Source organism: Plodia interpunctella, chromosome 9, assembly GCF_027563975.2.
Source record: "Plodia interpunctella isolate USDA-ARS_2022_Savannah chromosome 9, ilPloInte3.2, whole genome shotgun sequence".
NCBI classification, from domain to species: Eukaryota; Metazoa; Arthropoda; class Insecta; order Lepidoptera; family Pyralidae; genus Plodia; species Plodia interpunctella.
The window spans coordinates 7303938-7327889 of NC_071302.1; the positions used below are offsets into that span (position 1 = coordinate 7303938).

Genomic DNA, 23952 nt, shown 5'->3' on the forward strand with positions numbered 1-23952 from the left:
CATTCGCCTTTAATATAACAATTACATTAAAAAATAATGGAATTCTGAAATATATAATATGAATTTCAGTACAATTTTAATATTTACATTTAAATTGTACTCAAATAAATTTTCACATAGTTGCAAGAACGTAATCCAGTGGCACGAGAAATAGACGTTTAATGCACGGAGCAAACATGTATGATTTATTCCCAAAGCGGTCCGATGACGCTTCCACGTCATAAATTGCAGCCCTCAAGGAGAGACATCGGTTGGTTTATGAAGAGCGTAGAACCGACATAGCGCTACAACATACCCGGGTGCCCGGGTGTACCACGCCTGGGTATAAATCTGGCGCATCCGGACGCCACCACGCCGGTAGTGGCGACGATTATTCACCCAATATCGAGTTTTGGCTTCACTTGCCTCCTAATCTTCGCGTTCCAAATGGATTTATGCTATCGATATTCATTTTCGTTTTTGTGAACCGTGAACCTGTTAAATGGGTCGGTGTTCCGATGTGTCGGGGGCCGTTAATCAATTTTTCCATTTTGGAATCATCTGCAAGTCAGTGAGAAAATGTGTAGATGAATTATTTTTGTACCAAGCTATTCTCAAGTTCACAAACTTGATGCTACGCAAATCATAAATTGGCAGAACGATGGAATCAAGGAATTAAAAATGTGATTGAAGTAAACCTACTGTTGCCCTGTAAGTTGCAAGTATACGTACAGCAATAACGAAAAAAAAATTAATAATTTTATTTACCAAGTAATATAATTAGCATTGAGTTTTTTTAACATTAAATTGAATCATGAACTTTTCCATTTCTTTACAATAATGCTGCGATTTTTTTACTTTCTTAGCAAGACAAAGTTTATCAAGTAATTTATTCTTATTTACAATTAAGTAGATATCGAAGTTAATTAACAACATCAATCAATAAGCGGTCTCCCTTAAATCAAAGCCTAGATTCATTAGAGTACGTAAACAAGTGAGGCATTAGACTTGACCTCAGGTCGGATTACCACCTAATGCTCCATAAATCAGTTTGCCATTTTTGTTTTCAACGCACCGATAACTCTTTTGTCATAGGGTGATGTAGTACTGGGGGCCCGATGGAGTTATTTATACTGTCGTATTTTCCTGGGCCGAAGAAAATTTCCTTTCTGTTTGCTTCATGGGTCAGTGATCAGATTCGGTGCCTGCCGCTCGCTGGTGAACTGGCAACTTTCAGAAGTTGGCAAATGAAAATTGTTGGATTAAGTTAATCCTTTTGGTGTTTAAAAACCTATCTCATGATTTACATTGAACGTAGCTAAATGTTGGGTATTAGTGGTCACAAGCCTTTTCTAGTTTAAAGTCTAAGCATTTAATTAGTAAGTTGAACTTCACAAGTTCACAAACACTTTTGACGTCATATTATAAATAAAAACTATAATGTGTAAAACTATTCACGAGATCTGAAATCACATATTAGTTAACAAATAAATAACACTGATTGACCTATATTATATAGATATAAAGATTATGACAACATACATATATAGTTTAAACATTAGTTAAAATCAACAAAATGGTTTGATATTGCTGTCTCAATTTAACTTACTAGGGTATATCACAGACAGAAGACTTGTGAAAATTGTTTTTAGACTAAGAAAAACTTAGAGTAAAATTTAGCAATTTTCACGTACTACCTTCTGCTGACTGCCGTGGCACCCCACTGGTTCGCGAGCGTGTTCCCGGCTGGGAAATAATTGTTTATTTTCGACAATCTCTAACGACTATGTGCAGTGGTCAGCTCCCTCCTACCCGATTATTTACAATAATGTACAGAATAACCATGAATTTTGTACTGTCATCTCCCATGATCATGTTTGCTAATGAGCTATTATTTTTTTGTAAGCAAATTTTTTTTATATGATATTGTTTAAATTTTTTTTTATTTACGTAACGTCCCTTTTACAAAACTATAAAAATCATAAATATACAAGGTTAAAAAACAAACAATTAGACAATTTTTATTTTTTGAATATAATTGTCAATTTTTTTTCACAATTTGTATTATAAAGTATCTGTAGAGGAATGTGAAGAAGAACGAGAAGAACAAAGTTTATTATCATTCCGTGCATGCTTTTACTTTTCATCGTAAAATATTATAAATATTCCATAAATTCTCCAAAATTAAAATGCACAATTAAGAAATCAATCGGCCGTCGATGTTTACATATTAAGGCGTAGAATATATAACACACATAGAGTGTATGAGAACAACAATAGCGAATGTCGGGTCGTGAGCACTGTAGCGTGGCGCGGGAGGCGTTACGAATCAATGGAGGGAATTATCGGCACTGCAACTCTGTGGAGACGGCCATCTGAAAAAAATAATGTCTTATTGGAAGTGATAGAAACAACAATGAAAAAAGTAGAAGTAGACGCACTTTTATACTGTAGTTTAGAAAAATATTTAATTTTTACTGGTGCGTTTGAACACAGCTAATGTCTCCACTCTGTCAGTTAATGTGAATTAATTGACAAATAATGCGACTATTAAAATGCTGTTAATAAAGCCCTCGCTGTTAGTCGCATGCTGTTAAATAGACCATGAACTTGTAGAAAGCTTTTCGTTCGTAGCTTATCGTAGCACTCGTAGCGCTGCCGTCGTAGCAGCCACGTTGCGACCTTCTGTCTGTAGTTTGTTTGCCTCATCGCTGACTTTGCCACAAATTAGTCGTAAAAAAAGCTTTTAAAAAGTTATTTTAGTAATTTGTTTTTAAAATATACAAATATTTTTTACTATTGTTTAGCTCAAAGTGCAACTTTTTTAAGATTTTGCATTTTTTAGCATTACATATTTCTATTTACACTAATATAGAAATATTATTTTTCGTTTAATATATACTTAAGAATATTATACTAAGTTGAATAAAGATTTTTGAAGTTGAATATAATATAATATTTTGAAGTGTTTTTAAATTTTGGTAGAAAAAAATAATTTAAATTCATCTCCATAGCATTTTAATTCCAGATTAGTACGTCCTACGCAGCGTATCGGTTGAAGAGGTAAATGAAATGCTATCCGGAGGGGAAAAGTTAAATTACTGAATTTGAGGGTCATAGGAATAAGTCTTCGAAAGACATGTAGGGCACGCCTAGTTTTGAGCCGAGAATTACATTTGAAATTCATAGCAACGCCTTATGAATACTGGGATCTTTCATCATATAAAATAGTAGATATATGTACATACTTTTAAAAATTTAAACATATTTTTTTAATAAACGTATCATGACAATTTAATAATAAATTCTCATAACAAAGAATGTATTGTGCATGTTCAATATCTATGAATATCTAATACCGGTTAATAATTTTAATAACAAATTTTACGTATGTAATTTAAGGAATAGGTTTTACGAAAGATATACATTAACTTATGACGAAAATGAACATATTATATAATTTTTGTAATATTTTTTTGCATTCGAATCAAAATTTATAGCCAAGCTTAGTAGATTCCCTTGGGGATTTCCCGATCTATTTCCAAATCGCACTCTTCCACGGTCTGGTCACCCTGCGAGCTTCCTTTAGTATCCTTATTCTTCATATAATAAAGATCAAAATTGTACTAAAAATATCACTTTTATTTTAAATCGTGACCATTTTTACTTTATAGATAAAGGGCGGAGTTCAAATATATCTTCTCCCGTCTCATTTTACTAAGCACCGAACCAGTGTTCGAATTTGAAAATGAAGTTATTAGGTAATTGTATGCAATAAAACAAATGGTGAAGCATTTAAAAAGCAGCTCCCTTACCTCATTTGATAAATGCATCGCATTACTGCAAGCGCCCGAAATTAGGGAAGGGTCCATATAATGACCCCGTTTACCGTTATCTATGATAATCGCTACCGCGATGCAACAATGCCGCCAAATTTGAAACTTGAACGTCATAATCTAAGTTTTCGATGACAAAAAAAAACACCAAAAAAAAAACGAATTTCCAATATTTTCCCTTCAATTAAATATGATCCCCAAATACAGCCGCATAAAGTTTATATTACGGTAGCTGGTGTTGATTTGAAAAAAGGAACATCTGCCTCCGCGTGGAAGCGGCTCGCGCGCATTTGAAATTTTGAAAAAAGAACCGACGCCATCGCAAGGCAACAGATGCGACATGTCGGATTCCTACAAGCAGATGTTTATTAAATAGCCCCCATAGATTAAGTTTGAGAATGGTTTTGTTTTTGTCCGTCGTCGTATGAACAATATCGCGCCTAAGTGGTTTGACCCTTTGATATGCGGGTAAGATAACTTCATATGTCTTCATATAGATACTCATTTTGAGTAATTACATCGAATTGGTTACACTGGAATAAAATAAAACAATTAGAAAACAAAGTAAATGTCTGGTTTACATTAGGTATAATAAATCAAGTCAGTGTACCAGTTTATAAAAACCTTAACGAACTTTTCGGATCGCATTTAGAATGTTATTTCCGTAGCGAAGGTGAAATTTCACGGACAATTTTTATAATAATTCGTGGAAGTTGGCACTGGTTTAATCTAAACTGTGTTTTAACTGTCCATTGACATGCAACCTTTGCGTGGACAGAAATTAGATAGAAGTTGGATATGATTTGAGGAAGTAGTTATTTGAAACAACATATTGAAATTGTTAGGAACTTGTTTAAATTGCTTTAATATCACTTTTTGCAGTTTTATAATTGACAAGGTTAATTCCGAGTAAATTAAAATTTGATTAAATCCAGTACTGAACTTCCATTTAAAAAAATATAAATAAACATGTTTCCATATAGTATCATTCAAAAACTTCCTGTCTTTGAGTACTTTACGTCAGTGACGTCATAGTACCTAACAATAGAGGCCACCGGCGATTCCGGCCGCGCCCCACCACCTCGGATATAATATTTATGAGGGTACATTTACTCTATAATTACGTATCGATTCGGCTCGCGACGCCCAAATATTATTCATACGACCTCCTCAATTATTTTCTAGTTTCATCGAACGGGAGTTGACGGCACCAAACTTTTTTTTGTAATTTAAAGTATAGCTTTGATAATAAAATGTAACATTATATTAGAGACTGTGTCTAAATCATAATATACATATAGTATAATATCTTTACTCCTTACGGGTTAGACAGAGCCAATAATTGCGAAGCCCAAAGGCCACATTTATCTGTACGGCATAACATGACATTGTAATTTTATCACAACAAGTAAAAATAACTATTGTATCAATGTGTAGACTACCTTCATTTGAATGTTTTGCATTTCCAAAATTGTCCCAAACAGTAGCTAAAAGATCAATGCAAAGATAATAAAGGAAAGAGAAAGTGTACGCGTGATTGTGGAGTCCCGTTGGCACTGTACCTGTTGCAGTCTTATTTACGACCAAAACAAACGCTTTATCTCACTCGTCCACATAATACGACCATAAAACACGATTTTGTACACCCATTCAACATTTATAACCTCTTTGCATAACGTTCTTTGTTTATAAAAAAACTTTTTGAAGGTCGAACTTGGAATTCGATTTTTGAATTTGAAACTCAGTTGCACCTTTTCGATCGTCCGGAGCGCGTCGTAGTGATGTCACTAACCACGCTATTGAAAATTTTATCGATTAAAATTTATTGAGTCGTGTAATCAGCTGTTACGCGGCAATAATATACAATGTAAAGTCGTAAAAGTGTATGTTGTAAATAATCAATAAATTATGTAACCGATAACCCACGTTTTCATCGTTATATTTAAAGTTTACGATCGTGTAACATTTTGTCGGTTTCTATCGTAAATGTGCAATTAGTCAATAATGTGTTGATAGTAGTGTAATGATTGTGTGTAATTAAATATGTGTTATAATCATTGTGATATAGTGATATGAAGTAAGTAAATTAATCAAATCAGAGTTCGTCGAAACAAGAACGGAATGTATCTCGTGTGAACAAAAAATGCACAAAAAGTGTTTCTAATCCGAAGAATGGCGGCGCGCGATCGGCAAGGGAGAGTGGGGTGTGGTGGGGACAAAAAACTAATAATAACAGTGTGTGTCACCCCATCACCGCTGCGGGCCGAGTGTGCCGCACCTACTCGGCGACAGTGTGATGTGCCATTTTGAATTTTTGGGAATGCTCACTCTTGTGCTAAGCTCTTCTGTTTTAATTCTTGGAAAGAATTTTTTAAATAATATCGCTGAACAAATAAGAGCAAATATTATTATACTATAAGATTTTATTTTAGTATAATAAAAATATTAACTTAATATATTTGTTACATCGAATTAAAAAATGTGTTAGTTCATTTACGATACTTTAGTAGTGCAAAAATGATTTATTTATTTAATCTGCACAGCTTTAAAAGCTTACGATAGGACGACATACTTAATGTCATAAGGCTTAGTCAAATTTTCGAAACAGACATTGAATCAATATAACTTCGTTCGAAACGAACTGAATTATTGTAAAGTATACTTATGTATTAAAAAATATAAGTGTACAAAAAATAGTTACGTACTTACTTACACCAAACTTTATTTTTACATTTGGAACAATGTTCCAATCCGCCTATTACCAAAGCCGGTACCTAATCTCTCCAGTAATCAACGTAATTATAACATACCTATAGTGTGAGTCACGATTTAGACTATCTAGTGGGGCGAGAGTTTTAAAACTTCATCCTATATATAGTACAGATAGCCTGCGCGGGACCCGATTATAATCGCGGCTGAGTGTTAGGCTGGAGACACAACTGTCTATACAGATGTTGCTAACAGTATTTCTATTAAAAATATATGTAAATAAAAAGACACCGACAATACTAAGAAAATAAATATTAGTATAATTTCTGCAAACATTCTTTAACATGTAACAAATTCTCTCCAGTATATTTTGCCTATTTTTATCAAATTAATAATTATAATATTTTACAAGCGAAAAGCCAATAAAGATATTATGAAGTGATATAAATATATGTTAACAACACATACAATATTTGTATTAATACTACATAAAGCTAATGTTTGTACTTTATATTGTAATATTATATCGTCATTATATAATGGGATAGCACGCCTAAGATTCATAATAAATATTAAACAGCCGTTGTCTCCCCAGCTTTACTGCGGAGCCGTGAGTGGCCGGCTGATAATCCTGGATGTAAACACGCGAAACACGATCGCCTGCTTGAGACCGCCGCTGTTGTCACAAAAATATCTATTTTTATCTAGTTAAAGGTTTTGAAAATAAAATGGCAATATATAAGATATTGAAATAAGTAAAATGTTCATTCTATTAAAATATTCAGTCGATAAATTAATATACTACATGACATGACTTATCGACAATAAATATTTACTTCACTATTTCTCTGATAATGTTAAACTAAAACAAATTTAATTTAAATGTTGAATAAAAAAGCTATATTCAAAATCTTCTCAAATTGACAATAAGGACAATGGGAACGCAAAATTAAATTCAAATATCGAAAGAGGAAGTCGGGCCGCCCTCGCGTCTTCGAGAGATTTATTGTATTTGTCCTACGCTTATTTCATTATAGCCTGTCACTGGCTGGAAAGCGCCCATTAGAAATAAAAACTTAAAAGTTTTACTAATACCTACATTTTATATTTTACATTTGAAAATTTAAAATCACTGAGTTTAGTAAATTAATATTAGTGTTTTAAATCATACAGTCCTGCATTTTTCATTATTACTACAGTATTTTTTTCTGTCAATAATACATTATTATTTATTTGTTACAGGTAAGAAAAATGCTGAAACTGCGCAAAAATCAAACAAAATAGGTATCAAAAATAAAGTACAATTTCTGAAGAACTTTCCTAACAAAATGTGCCCCTTGAAATCTTTGGACTGAAAATGGAAAACGAACTGGGAGTTAATGGATTGAATGTTTCAAAACAAGAATAAGTCCGGAGTACTCGAGAGGGTTAAAACGTTATGTAAATAGAACGAAAATCGTTTTCTAACTGTAAAAGCAAAAACTTTTTGATGGTCTCCTTATGTAGTATATCCAGAAGATTACCATAAAATCTACAATATATTTACTGTAAAAAAAATCATTAAAACAATATGCGAATTTACTCAAATATTATGAGAAAACAATAGTTTTTATAATTTTCAAAATGTATGTGTTGTTAGTATTTATCTTGGTTTTTGGTATATACAATCACTTATGAATAGAAAGCATTCAATGGATATCTGTCTCCTTCACACTTGGGAATAACCTTATCAATCTAACACGAATCGAACAATAGTCGCGTCGCATGTTTGATTTATACAGTCGCTTAGTAGAAACATTACGGGTAATTATAGTGCAACCAACACTGATTAATGCTTTTAGAAAAATAATAATTTAATTAACAATTAGCTGCAGCAAAAAATAAGAAAGATATATTTTAATAAGATTTATGATAATATCCCGTGTGTAGTTATTTTTTGTCGTTCTAGTCAGTGACTTCATAATCTTAAAGTTCATCTCGTTATGTAACTAAAGCTTATCTGAATATTATTAAAAAAATACTTTACTGAAAGTATATTAGAGTAATCTGCAGGGTTTTCAGATATCAATTTAGATTTCTAAAGAAATTTTCTAACTATCGCTATGTCTGTCTCATTTAGATGTTTTTTTGAAAAGTTTAACACCAATGCAAACCGAATGTGTAAGGCGTAAACATGTTGTTATTGTATGTACAAACTGTTCCGTCATATAGCCCGTGCGAAGCAGGACCAAGTTCGTAACTTTATAAAAAATATTTCTTGCAAGTTTCCGGTTAATTCCATTAAATCTTGAGTTATATGTTACGGGTTATTTTAATTTTGTATGCGTATGAAATTTAAAAAAGCGCTGCTCAAACTTGTTGCTCGAAGCGTTCCTTTTTCAAAAACAATCCAATTTCAAATTGCTAACTGTCAATTTGGACGTTCAAACAAATCCCAAGAGGCGTCGCGCGAGCTATACCTCCACGAAAGCTGAACAGAAGTAGGAGCTCAGCTCACTAGGTTTTCAAGCAGTGGAGTAGCTACGTCACCATCGGCTCTGGAGCAAAATAGATTTAGGTCACCACACACCCGACCAGTTTAAAGTTTAATGATGATGTTGTAGGTGTCCATTGGCTGCGGTGGCCACTTCCCATCAGGTGGGCCTTTGCTCAGTAGTATATAAAATCAGCACGCCTACCGTTCAATTCCATACAAACATGCTGCTTACGCGGTCTTAAACTTTTTGACGCGAGCGAGATCTACTTGGGGCAAAAATAAATTTTTTGTATGTGTGTAAGTTTGTAACGCGATAACTTTCGAACCGTCGTTGGTCTGATTTTGATGAAATTTGAAAGGTATGTAGGTTATGTCAATAGAATTTTTAAGTTCGTGAGGCAACAAAATGGGTTATTTTTGAAATATTCACAATTTTGTAAAAAAATATTGTGTTCGCGTGGTCAAGTTCGCGGCGAACAACTAGTCTATATAAATCGAAAAGTGTGCAAGATAAAAGGTTGCTGGCCTGGTTTCGAGAGTCACCGTTGCTTCAGAGCCCCGTAGCATGGCACCGACTAGTCCTTCATTAGCTACGCCACTGTCAAGGGTGGTGGCTGCTTTCGGCGGGAAAGCAGCGGCTTGAAGCGGGTGGCTGGGGGGATGGGAAGGGGCGTGATGGCTCGTATTGATTTAGTGCCGTCGTCGACGAAGCTATGTACTGTTAGGTAGGTGAGTATCGTCCGATGTCGCTTGATGCGCTTTCTTTGAGCTGCAGATTTTGACATGGAGCGACACTCGCGCTGTATGATTCACCCTTTTAGAAAATTATGTTTGGAATAAATCTATTTTTATCCTTTCTCTCCGAAATGAAGTAAAATATTAAATCAATTAACATTTGTTTAAATCTATCAAAAATCATCTACCTATCTATCAAAAAGTGTATAAACAGCTAACTTGGATATAGTGAAGTCCCTTTAATTAAACATAGAGTTACACGTACTTAGTTCATAGACATAATAATTTTGTATGATTGTCATCAAGTAAGACTAAGATGATTGTATCATAGTAACAAGATAATATAATAGTGACAAGACTTATAATTTAGATTTTATAATGTCATTTGTCATTGTGAATTAAAAAAAAAAACCAAAATGAAAATAAATCATACCTACCAACCCTATACGTTACATGGAAATTTCGAATGGATTCATAATAATTCTAAAAGAAAAGCGCTTTTCTCGGCTGCAGCGCTTGATTCCCTTGGGCTCCGCGAGCGTCGAAGATTTAAATGGATATTTAACTTTAGTCTCGAACCTAAAGTCCAAGACTTTTTTCTTAAAAGGGAAGTCTCTGGAAGCTTTTAGCTAAAGGTTTTTAGAGTATTTACTAAGTTCCGTTTAATCCTCGTTTGGTTTCTGTTTTGAGATACATTATACGGACGTTTACCTTGTTTATTATATCGTACCGTTAATTCAAATAATTTGGTAATTGTAAGTATTTATACAAGTATCTAATTAGTTACATTATGATATTTTTTCTTTTAATATGCATAACAGAACTCAACCGAAAATTCGCTATTTTTTAGTCCTCGGGAAGTAAGGATCGGTGAATTATTGGTGATCGGTCACACTCACCTTTCGAAGTTGTCACTAAAATTGGTGTTAAACATCCGTTATATAGGTATCTATCTACCTATCGCAATAAAATTGGCATTATAACATGACTATAAATAAAAGATTGATTTATTATTTTTTATTTGATAATAAAATATAGCTACAATATATCTTATCTTATCTACCATAATTCTGTCTAACTAACATCTGAATGTGAAAGTGAAAGGCTTAAGTGTTTTTTTTTACCTGCTCGGTATAAGTTTTTATGGTCGCACAGTGTGTAAAATTTTATTAGATTTACCTCAACAAGTTTATTTGACACTGCACAGTTTACCCTCAGTTTTTAGAGATTTCAAATTAGCATAGACTAATATTAATAAAACAGACTTCCAACTTTCAGATAAAATATAAATCATCATATTTTAAATTCGTGTGATACAATATTTGAGAAATTAAAAATTCCATTTTTTGTTTATTAAACAATTTGTGAGATATTTTTTAATGTATTTACCTTTTCCTCAATTCATCGTTACTTTGTATACATAATAATCACACATTATAATATTGTCGTTTTTTTTTGTTGATCTATGAACTGGCCGCAAGAAGGCTCTGTTACATCAACTATAACCTGTGCAGTATAAAGAATTTTACGACCGCTGTAGGTAGACGCGATCGCGCCTACGTTTTACAGCCGGGTTTGGCCGCTTCCTACTTATTTTAATTACCATTTTAATTACAATACGACCGGCGATAACGATCATAGAAACAAGCACTATTGTTCTGAATCACCCACAAAAAAGCCCCGATTTTAATTATTCCCAAATATGTGTTTTAATAAATTTTCACGGTAAAGTTTTGTACCAAAACTCTCTGTTATTTCTAACACTTATTTTATATTCGCTTACTTGAGACAGTTGGTATTTGCAATTCACAGACTGAAGTCGGCAGGTAGGACTTAGAGTTATCTTTTATTTATAACTACGCAAAGGACCCTCTCTAAAAGTATACCAAGGGTTTTCGACACACAATAATGGATAAGAAAATCAGTAGGCAGTGGGTGATAACCTTCAATTCGTTTATATAACTCCCATAAGTAACATTTACTTGCTAAATTGTTGTTGTGTTTTAATTGTAACAAAATTAACAGAATTTTAAGAAAAGCCTAAAAATAACTAGTAAAAAAATAATATGTCTTACTTTTCTGTAAGAATATACACTTACATGTCAAACTTATGAATGCGTCGCGTATATAACGAACATAATCCAGATTTCTCATTCTACTATGGCGAGTTACGATCGAGATACGAATCGCAATCGAGCCGCTGCTGCTAGTACAACACTAGAACTCCGGAAACCAGCGGGTGTTCTCATAATTATATTCACGGCTGATATTTTTGAAACTTTCACGTGAGCTCTTTATTTCGGGTTTTTTTTTTCAAAAGTTCGTGATTTACGCGAGTTGAAGCGGATTCTGTGAGTGTCGGGGTGTCGAAAGCTTTATGCCGGCTGAAATTTATTTTGTTTTAAAAGATCTCCATTGTCACTGATAGCAATTTCACTTTTTTCTGGCATCGTACTTCTTAATTATATTCAATTTGAAGAGGAGATGATTTTCTAATTATAAAACAATATATAAGAGGTTTCGCAATAATAAAATTATAAGCGAATTTATCTTGTAAGTTTATTCTATAATATATTATATTTTATACCAGATAACATATACTATTGACTGACCATAATCGAGGCGATTTTGAATCGCATTACTCATGAAAATTCAGCATCGTACATTGCTGAATTTACGCTGTATTGATTAAAAGCTCATATAAAAAACAGTATTGTACGCAAATTACAAAATATTTTGCAAATATTACAAAAGTTCGAACTTTCGTAATGTAAATTGATTAAACCTATTCACTATTACGCAACAAACTAGAGCGTCCTGACCCCACACTAACACTGACCAAAAACAATAGATTAAAACACAAAAACCAACACAATTCACATAAAACAATAGAACAAGTTCCAGTATATGTATCCAAATATATGGAGCTAGATGGCGAATCGGAATTCCTGATATGTAGATAAATATCTCTTGTGATGAGAACCAGCTATTTTTGGCCGTATAATTTGGTCTTGGGCGTGGGATGGACGCACTATAGCCACTTTGGTACAGCCAACAGCAAATCAAGCTGTCCAATATCATTGTGAAATCGCCACTTTTGCCGTTGTGTTGAGTTCTATGCAGGGTACCTTTATATGAGGTTGACTGTACTGTTGGTTTGTTTCTATTTTGCGAATTATATAATTAATTAAGCCAATGGTATAAGTTTAATCCGACTCGAATCGAGGCAAATTTACTTTTAAAGATTATTTAAATAATTATTTTTTTAAATAAACGAAAACAGTATGTTTGTTCGCGCATCACGTAGAAATTACTGGATGGAATCTGATGCGATGTTCACAGTTGTATAGTAATTGGTCTAACTTAAAATCTGGTATAGGTTTCATCACTATACGTTGCTTAGAACCCTAGATATTGACAAAAATAATCTATGTGCGTCACATAATAAACGCGAAGCCGCGGACAAAAGCTAGCTAGTACTTAAATATAAATAGTTTGTCTGTTTATCTGGTATCAGAATATTTGTAATAACTGTTCTATGTTGTCAATAAAAAAATACACGTGTCATTTGAATAGAAAGGTGGTATCGGCAGCTGTTCCAAAGGTCACTTTCACAGGCGCTCATGTAAATAATGCAGCTCTTTATATCTGATGAAAAAATCTTTATTATCTTATACTATTTTTTATACTTTTTATTATCTTATACTATGTTTCTAATGAATAAGTTTAAAAAATCAGTCCAACAGTGACGGATTTTAATGAAACTTGGCACAGAGACAGACGAAATCTTATAGAGTAACATAGGCCATTTTTATATATTATAGTTTTATCCGATCGAACTTTGCAACCAGTGAATGCATTTTAATATTAAAAGTCGAATATACTATAAATACCTAAGTACAGTGAATATTCACAATTATTCTGTACAGCTAACAATAATCTATGACTCATTCAATATATTCATATCATAATAATAATGTTCTTTTTGATTATTCTTCGGATTTGGAACAATATATTTATACATCGATTAATATTCACGTACAATCAGCAATAATAGAGACGATTGGTGATTTTTTTTTATTATGTAAAAAATATGTTGATATGTAAACTCTTCAAAATTCTCTATTGAATCCTTTAATTTTCGTAAAATACTTAGGTGTTACAATTTCATCTAAATTCTCAAGTTTTGAGCAACAAAGTTAATAATGATTTACGAGATCAATTTCCATTTCTGTGAAGCCAAATCATACTCAACAAGGAGTTAATAATCCAATTAAAATTTCCTTAGACTTTGTGTCGTGGGCTCTGTTTCAAAATCGAATAAATCTCATCTCAGACGGAAATAGCGCTCGGTCCGTCCATAAATCCCGGTCTATTTAAGCAATCTCAAACGAAAAATCAAAAATAAGCCGCATACATGTCTCCTACAACTTTCACTAGTAAGAATAAAACAAGTTTGAAATTCGAAGCAGTTCACAACAAGCCAGTATTTTTAATATTAACATTTGAAAAGAGATCTACTTTCTAATAATAAATCAAAAGTGCGTTTGAAACATAAAATATTTGATTTATTTGAGAGGATATGTACCAAATTTTTGTAATTATCTGTAACACAATCAATACTAACGTTCGCGCGATACTTATCGGGTTAAGTAAATTAATGCAAATTTATGGAACGCCGCGGGATTCGGAACGCACCGCACTCGGCGCCTAGACTTGTTGCTGTGCTCTAGATAATTTTACGGTGCAGGTTTCTGAACGTCTTTCTATTTAGTCGTTAAATATTTTGGTGGCAAATAGCGAAGATTCGTTCTTACGTATTTTGCTAGAACTGTAGATCTTACTTCCATAATTCATTAACATTTTTCATTGATTGTGTTTTCCATATCTATCTACTCGAATATAATTACTTTTTAGAAGAATGTAACGTCACATCTATCAAGTTCCTAAGGAAAAAACCTGTAACAACAATCGGCAAGATTTTCTCATCTTCAAATTAATCAGCACGGTTTAACAAATGGTATTTCTCATCGGAACTGACAAGTCGCAGTCAATTACTGTAATTAAACCGCTTAAACACGCTTTACACCTGCGATTATCACGTGATAACTCACGTTTAAGTAACCCGCAGTTATCAGCAAAACCAGCATCAATTCGTCTTTAGTTATCTCGAGTTAAGCGATGTTGACTGCACCGTCTAATTAGTGAATGTAAAAACTGAGATACATTTTAATCGTTTTTGCGACGCTTGAATTAAAATATATGCAATACATTATTACGTTATTTTTTATATAAACACAAACCAAATTGTCTCTATATGTGCAGTACATGAACTTTCATGAAATAATTATAATGAAAAAATCACAAAATATTCAACTTTCTATACGAATTTCGATCATCGGCCAATTGTAGGTATAAGAGAATAATTTGTATTTTTTTGGTATAAATTATTTGGATACTGTGTGTTTAAAATCCGTCCTATATTTGTAGTCAACAGCACATCAAGTCACTCTACATGAACCTCTATGGCGCGGTAATAGCGGCGAGTTTGCTATGAATTTGGTTAGGTGGATGTGCTGTTGACTGTAGTGCTGTACTCGTCATCGAACATCGTGCACTCTGGAGTGCTGTATTTTAAATGCACATTTCACAGGCATATGTTATGACTAAATTAGACTTAGTAAATAGTGGTCCTTCCCGGCTTCGCTCGGGTAGAAACCCTAATAAAAACTCCTGACGATTTCTTCTGTCTCTCTGCCAAATGACATCAAAATTGGTTCAGTAGATTTTAAACAAAAATATAAATCTTTTCTCTTTATAATATTACTATGATTGTATGGATTGCTAATTTATTTTGATAGGTACCTATATTTTAAATCATGCAAATCAAGTACAATTCTGTTACGTAGAGCACAGCTCTTTTAGGAAATAGTCATGTTTTTTTTAATTTTGTTTCGAGCTCTGGGAAGAAAAACAAAATCGAAATGGAAATTTAACAGAAAAAGCAAGTAAAATAACTGGAACACTCTTCTTCATTTTATAAATTAAGATTATATGCTTCATAGTTTCTAAAGAACAAACGGTTACAAAAAATTATATCGTTAGGTTACTATACTATATCATAGTCGATTAGCTTAACTACTATGTATTTAGCAATCGTAAATGTATCGATAAGCTATCCGTCGATATTCGATACAAAAATTGTTGGTGGCACCTATTTAATCATGTCGGTAGCGTGCACCTGCTCGAACAAACATACATATTCATTAAGTCTGTATCGGTTTGCAGTCACTATCAATGACTGTATTCGCGTACAGTCTACAACACATCAACTTATAAAGATAAACATAAAGGTCTATTCAGTGTTAAACTTGACTGGTTACAACTGTATTTTTTCAATACATATTAATAAGAATTTTAAAAATATAGAACTTCGTTCTTATTTTTAAATTCGTTCGATTACATTATTTCACCGGCCAGATACTTTTAAAAAGTTAAACTGATTTAATTTTGTACATTCCATTTTCGAATCGCAGTTGCCGATTCAGCGGAGCCCACATGAGTTGATAACCTCCTGTGATGTGGACCGACAGCGTGACAGCCTATTCGAATTACGAATTCGGACGTTTGTGATACCGCTTGATTGCTTTTTATTGAGGCCCGTTTATATATTCCGTTTGGATATTACGCCGGTTACTGCGAGGATGGCTTGAATGAAGATTTGTGTTCCAATTAATTTAATTTCCAATCTTATAAATATATATTATGTATATTATAAATGAGTGAAATGTTCAACAATTTTGATTATGACTATGATTGGTTTTAAGAATTTTCATTTTACGTTAATTACATATTTACCTAAGATAAATATTGTATATATTAAGTATTTGTAAAGAAATATAAAAAAAAAATATTCGACGTCGTACGAAAAGTTATTCGTATATTTTTATATAATATTAAAAATATAGACACGTGAGAAAATAAACACGTTCTACCATCACTTATACTTTTAGCATTAAGTGCATCTATTTTTATTTTACGAATTGTATTTTCTGCATTAAAAATTAAATAAATGAAATAATTATATTACATATGAATCATACCAATTTATCGAAAAATAAATACCCAAACGATATAGGTACAATCCGCATGGGAGTAAAGCCTATTACTAAGCCATGGCCTTATTAAAGTAGGTTACACCGGTATCTTTAGGAAGCTTTTATACGGAAACATTTCTAATTTGCAGAAAGCTTTTTTATAAAGAAGTTGGTATCACGCAACTGTATCGATCAGCGGCCAGTATTTTTCCTTATAACGAACGTCTGTAATCAGAGAACAATAGAACATGCAAATAGCGCCAATTAGATATAGAAAAGTAAAAAAAAAAAATCAGTTTGAAATGAGAATCCATCTGCGTTTTGCATTCGGAGCGAAAATGAAAAAAAAAGATTAAATAAAAATAGATATCCCACTAGCAAGTCTCCGTTGAAATGGAAATAAAACGGAGAGGCTTTTTGTGAACGAAATAAATTAAAAAAGTGTTTCGCGATTGTGTGCGGTGACGTTTCGCTGTGTCCGCCCGATGTGCACTATCATATTCGTTGTTTATAGTTTCCAGTACAATGTCAATTCGTATTTTTCGCACGATTTTAATTTAGATCTTTCAGGTATTCTCTAGTCTTTTACTTATTACACTGCACATAATTTATATGAGAGAATTTCAAATATTTTGTAATTATTCATAATTACAGCAACACCGTTTTTTATATAAAAAAAGCTATCAAAACACATAGTGATGTATCAAAATACTGATCTTAATTTTCAAGCTCATAATTTATATATAACAATTAGACAGGCTGTAAACAAACTATACGACATAGATACAAGCAACTCCAACAAATAGCACTTTTAATTTATTTAAGAATTAATGAGCTAGCAAAGTTTGGCTAATGCACCGAAGAATCGGCAGTGTTCGGTAGGCATAAACAGGGGAAGTTTTACCTAAAATTATATTTGTGGGTCGTCACGCTCCCCCCACGAGGGGGCGATTAGAGGGTTCCATTGTGACGTGGGCGGCAGAGACGTGGGGCCGTATTCGTAGACCGGACTACAACCTTATACTGTCTAAAAACTAATGAGCTAATAGAAAATTTAGTTATACTTTTAGTAGACGACAAAAATTATTAGATTAAGTTGTCGCAGATTTTCGTAACGATCGTAGTCAAATTGCTTATGAACTTGCTACGAAATCGCTAGAATTAATTGACGTTTATTTAGCGAATTTGCATCCAAATGGCCGCCCACTCCTGATAAGAAAAAAAATTATGCATATGTAGCTCCTGATGTTACTGTCGATACTCAATGATTTTTGTTTATTAACATTTTACACAACATTAATATTTTATTTTCGAATTACATGACAAAGTGCGCCCAACACTCCGTGTTAAAAACAAATCTCTTATCTAAAATTGGCATCGCAAAATTCTATTTATTATTTTATATTTTAATGACTGGTTAAGTATAACTAACCTAAAAAGATTTTGAGATGGTCACAGCTGATAAATTGTTGCAGCAAATAAATATAAAGCCGCGGGCTCTATCGAGAATCATTCATTACGTTAACGGTATTTTGAAGAAACGATTTGTTGCAGCAATAGTTTTAATTCAGTGTCTACCTGTGTAGGTTGTTATAATGTACAAATATTGATTGTATTTGTATTGATTGTATTTAATATTAATTGTATTTGTACGTCAGGTGCGATGTCATAACAATGAAATTTAACAAATATTAGTGAATTTCAAGATTGTTTTCAATATTACCTAAATGAAGTTCTATTTCATTAATGTTCTCAAATAATTTTAAGTTGAAGACTTAAAATATAATATATATCGTTACGAAGGTCGTACTACACATAGGGTTCATTTGTAATCCGACCGGCACTTAAGTTGTGGGGGCAATCGGGCGCTCTACGCATTTCCAACATTTACGCTAGTTTTCTGTTCTAAAACTAAATTTACGTCGGCCGCGCCTACTACCGCCTTATCAAGATTAAGTAGCTTTCGTCAAAGATACCTCGTGAATGTAAAACAGGCGCGTGGGTCAGATAGCGCTATCGGAGTTCGTGTAGCTCTGTGTAATCAAAGTCGGTTGGAAGTACACGAGTAGGTGCAGTACAAGTTTTCTAATTTAGTTATGTAACTAAAAATCAAGTTCCAACTAAGATATTTTTATTGTTGACAGACAAACTCGTTAAAATTTTTTCAACAAGGCTTATTTCGGTTTTCTTGTTTAACATGTTGCTTATAATTAATGGAAACCGAAGCATCTTCAATATTAAAGAAATCAAAATATGAAGTTATATAATGACGTTTATGAATCCATTTTTCCCTACATACCATGTCATTTGGTAATGGTAAGGTACATTTTCGTCTCTAAGAGGCATAACGCTATGTCGACTTGCAAAAGGCGAAATTAGCGAACTATAGGCCCGTCAAACTCGCCTCCACCAAGTTGAGGGCTATCCCAAAGTTTGCGAAGAATTTTTAATCAGGCGGCGTCTAGGCGCGCGGCCGCGGGGGTGCCGGCGGCGTCGCGGCGGCGGCGCGGCAGTGCGCCGCGCGCGGCCGAGGCGCCGCCCGCCCATACCGCAGTCGCCGCCATGCGACCTCGCGCGAACACGCGAACTCACCGCCTCTGCACCGCCCGCCTCTCCACCTCGCGAGCCGCGAAACTCTGAACGCGCGCGCGACAACGCACGAAACTGAATAAGTTCGACAAATCCTCCTCTTACCTGGACCACTATATAGACACAGTGACTCAGTGTTTTCTTTTATTAGTACAAAATTGTATATCTTTGGTAGAATAGTATTTTTATTGTTAAAGTACAAAAAATGTAATTAGCGGCACCGTAGCGTCTATAGTTTACAGAATAAATACAGGGTCAGTTTTGTATGAATTCAATGTGATTGTAGTTTAAGTCGCAGAATCAAAATTGCTACTGTTCATACCGCTTCTAATTAAGATTATCGACAGTAATTTATAGGTAAGTAAGTAAGTTGAATATTATATAATTCTGAATGCAAGAGACAATCTAAAACGGTTACACGTAAGCATACGGAAATAAAACTTTCTTCAGGTAAGTAACCTCACCAACTTTACTACCTCAACAACATAACGGCTCCTTTCTAAATTTAAACAGAACAAAATCAAATCTCGAATATTCATTTACACTAGAATAAGGAAACAAGACGTCACAACAAAACCAAAACAAACCATTTATTACGTTACGTCAGCGATGCCCGTACCCCGCGACTGTATCGCGTCGCCCGATGCGAAAGGATGCGTATTCCGGTTTAAACCAGACGTAGTATGATTTAAACGAAAAGCCAAGTCTTAAATCATGATAGGTGGCAACATTGGCAACTGACAATCCCGACAAGATCTTTCGAGTAAGAATCCGCAAATTGTTTGTCCCGCGCCTAACAATTTAAATTTAGAACGAGCGTCGATCGTAAATCGAACGCAATTGTTTTGAATACACCCGTGAAACTTAGCAAGCATCGAATTCAATGAATGTTGTGTATTCGTGTCCAAACTTGTCCCAATTAATCGCATCGAAGCGATTTTGTATATGTATTTTGCCATTGCCGAGCTGTAGGTAAAAAGTGCTACTTTATTAATCTACCGGAGGTTTTCTCATTTCTGAATTTCCCCATGGAATTATATTACTCACATCACAAGAAAGAGGAAATAAAGAACATTATCTTTTAAACCATTGACTTTTAATACGAATGAAATAAAACTTTCATATGTATTTAAAAATGCATGTTAATCTATAAGATGTGACCAAAACTGTCAATTCACAAAAAAGTAATTAATAATTACAAAAGAATTTTGGAAACCTTTTTTGTCACGTAAAAAGAATAGAAAATCACTAAATCATATTTGGGCCTTTGTTCCGCGCGACAAAAGCAAGTTAAGTTTTTATCTTTTTAGACGCGTGGGTCTAACGGTAAAACGTACTATTCCGAGGCCCAAAATGGTAACAATGAGCAAGAATTGCGCAAGAATTGTTTTGTCCACGATTTTTCGTGAATAGCGCAATGGGCAAGACATTGTAGCGAGGGTGGTCGGTGAAAGCGACTAAAACCTCGCTACTTTTGTGAAACTACGCTTTTGTTACCGTGTTCGTTGTTGTTAAAGTTTTCTGACTCTAAATAACCGTAATTGAAAGTCATATATGGAAATATTGTGTAAGTATTACATTTATTCTAATACAATTTTAACTGATAATATTCACATTATTTTGTAGTCATCAGAACATGAGAAGGTTTCTGTTTTGATATATTTGTATTTTATTTATCACATAAAATTTAGCAAGAATCTTTAATTCATTTAATTAATATATCTGTGATATTTTAAACTAAATACTTAAATATATTTTTATTGATATTTGATACTAAACAGGTTCGTAAATTTTATAAGCCCTATAAAACATTAATAGAGTTTATTACTTCAACTTTTTCTACATAAGAAACCTGTATGACAAAAATATAACAACTTTCAAATTAGATGCGCACTGCACAGATATAGTTTAATATATAGCTCCATATAAAATGCAAATGAGTACGGTTTTCTCACAGTTTCACCTGCATATTTACCATGGAACATAACAGTTTGTCAGTCATAACACGTTGGGCAAGCGATGCAGTCGCCATGACCTGGTTTTACGTGTATTTTTATTTTCTAGCTCAGTTTCCTTTCCGACCGTGGCTAAACTTCATAAATTTAACGACTTCCATGTTTCGAAACACTTTCGAATGGTCGATTTCGCACGCTTTTACGGAAGGTCGAGACGGTAGTAGATACCCGGCCCGAGATGAAGAATTTAACAAGTAGCTGGGTGAAATTAATGAAGAACTGAACTCTTACCTAAATATTAACTAATTAACTAAGCTTTATATGTAAACTTAATAAAAATACATTTATGTTGGTTGTTGGAATCTCTTTACTCCTAAGTATCCGGAAGAAGACTTTATAAATATAACAATTGTTTGAACGACGTCATTTGATAAACCCATCAGGTATTATGACTAAATAAATAAGTAGTATAATTAAATTATAATTAAATAAAAAAGTGGTAGAGTAAATTTTGATTATTAAAGAAGTGTTTTAAGAGTTTGTTTATTAATTTACACGTGTTTTAGTAAATAAAATTTCTTTTATCTTTTAAATTATTATGTAACATCAAAATATTTAAAGAAACTACATAATTACGGTTTTAGCATTTCTCATATTAATGCTTAAGCTTATGAAAATTAGATAAAACGAAATATCTAATGGTCATCAGTATTCAAAGTCCGTAGTCACTGGCCGCAGCAAAAAAAAGCAAAATAAATCTACACTTTTTGAACAACGCTGGCGGTCTGTGCCTATTTAATACATTTTAAAAAAGGAACGTCACCGCAACACTAGCGTCATTTGTTTCTGAAAAGCGATATAAATCATCGTTGAAACGAGTAATTAAAATAGTATGCCAGAATCAGGCATCGCACCCAGCGGCATGCGAACAACTGATTGTCGAGCATGGAATATGGATGTTGTTACACGGAAAATACCAGAGTAAAAGTTTGCAAATGTTAGCGTATATTACGGTACTATATAATCTTAGCATGAAAACGAGTTATATTACTTAATTTTATTTTTAAGTTTATACTTAGAATATCATGCAACATAAAAAATAACAACACTTAAGTATGTAAGTATGTACTAACCGATTCAAGACTTTATACGAGTACGGTAATAGATGATGTACCTACACCGATATGATATAAGTGATGGCTATGATGATGTGTTATCTCATAGTGTTGTAATGGAAGAATATCAACGTGTCTTATCACACGTTTGTAGGTACCTATTCAAAGTACATCTGTGTATTGATTTCAAATTTTGCATTGATTCGCATTTCCTGGACATATTTACGCTATTTTATGCTGGGTATGTAAATAAGAATACTTATTAAAGTAATCTGGTGGTTTCGCTTTCGTTGGTTCCATTCCATATGCGTGGATGCTTTACCAAGTGACTAAGAGACACAGAGCCTAGGCAGGCAACTCGTAGGCAACAATAGCATTCCCAAGGAGGGTTGACGATGGCAGGCGGCCGGTTGTAAAATCACAGTCGAAATTTTTATGCTGACCTCGGGCATCGCGGCTTCACAAGCCCGAACGCAACCGGGAACATGCAGAGATTAATGAGATCATGTTCCATTGCTTTCCTATTACATATTACTTACTTTAAAGATTTATTTTTACAAAGGTATTAAATTTCATATGGAGTTTTTATTTATTAAAATTCGAGTACGACTAGTAATCGCGTTAAGAGTACGACAACTATCATCTTTAGTAAAAAAAAACTGCTTATTATAGATAATTATTATCGTAAAATAGGTGTTAAAATCTCTTAAATTGAAATGAAGCGAGCCATAAAGTTGCTTAATCTCAATATGCCAATTAAGGTTACGAGTGCAAGTAAACGGCTGTGTGGTCGTAAGTACCTCGTAAAGCAGGATTTAATGGCCCGGCTGTATGGAGGGATTCCCTTGCCTCGAGTTTTTACTTTTTACTACGAGAACTGTCTGAATGGAATGATTGTAATATTATTTGAATTCAAACTTGAACAAAGATTTGAATTTAGAATATTTATCGTTTTTATTTTATTTTTAACCAGCGTTATATTTTGAGTGTGTGTTTTTCGGAAAGAAGGACAGAATTTGACTTTCTCCGAACTCGAAATTATCTTTTTTAAGATGATTAATTGAGAAGTTTAGATGCAGCTAAAAATGAAGTACATTTATAATTGTATTATTTATGAAGTTAGTACTAAGATTAGTGAATCCTAGTAAGGATAATTCAGGACTAAATATTTTAAAATAAAATATATTCTACATATCTTAATTACTGAGCTGTAAGGCGTACATAAAAAATATGACAAAAAGGAAAAAAAATCATAAATCTTAATTGTTTAATATTTGAGTAAATACACAAAATTATTTTACTCATAATTGCGTTTCGAAGTTAGTCTAAAACTATTATAGAAAACTAGAAAAAATAATATGACAGATTTCTCTATCAAATCGTCAGGTATTCCGTTAATGCGAGTTGATTAGATCTCTTCACTGGCCGTTAAATTTATCACTAGGCTTTTAAATTATATGG

The 23952-nt window shown here is 33.3% G+C and overlaps 1 protein-coding gene across 3 annotated transcripts in view; it reads left to right on the forward strand.

Moving 5' to 3' along the window:
- Window positions 1-23952, forward strand: part of LOC128672433 (homeotic protein antennapedia) — a 172395-nt gene that overhangs the window by 80347 nt on the left and 68096 nt on the right. Inside the window, exon 1 of one of the 3 annotated variants that reach the window (XM_053749575.2) lies at window positions 19364-19778. The exons of the other annotated variants lie outside the window; for them this stretch is intronic. The gene's annotated coding sequence lies outside the window, so the exon portion shown is untranslated. Of the gene's footprint in view, window positions 1-19363; window positions 19779-23952 lie in introns of those variants that run through there. 3 annotated transcript variants of the gene reach the window in all.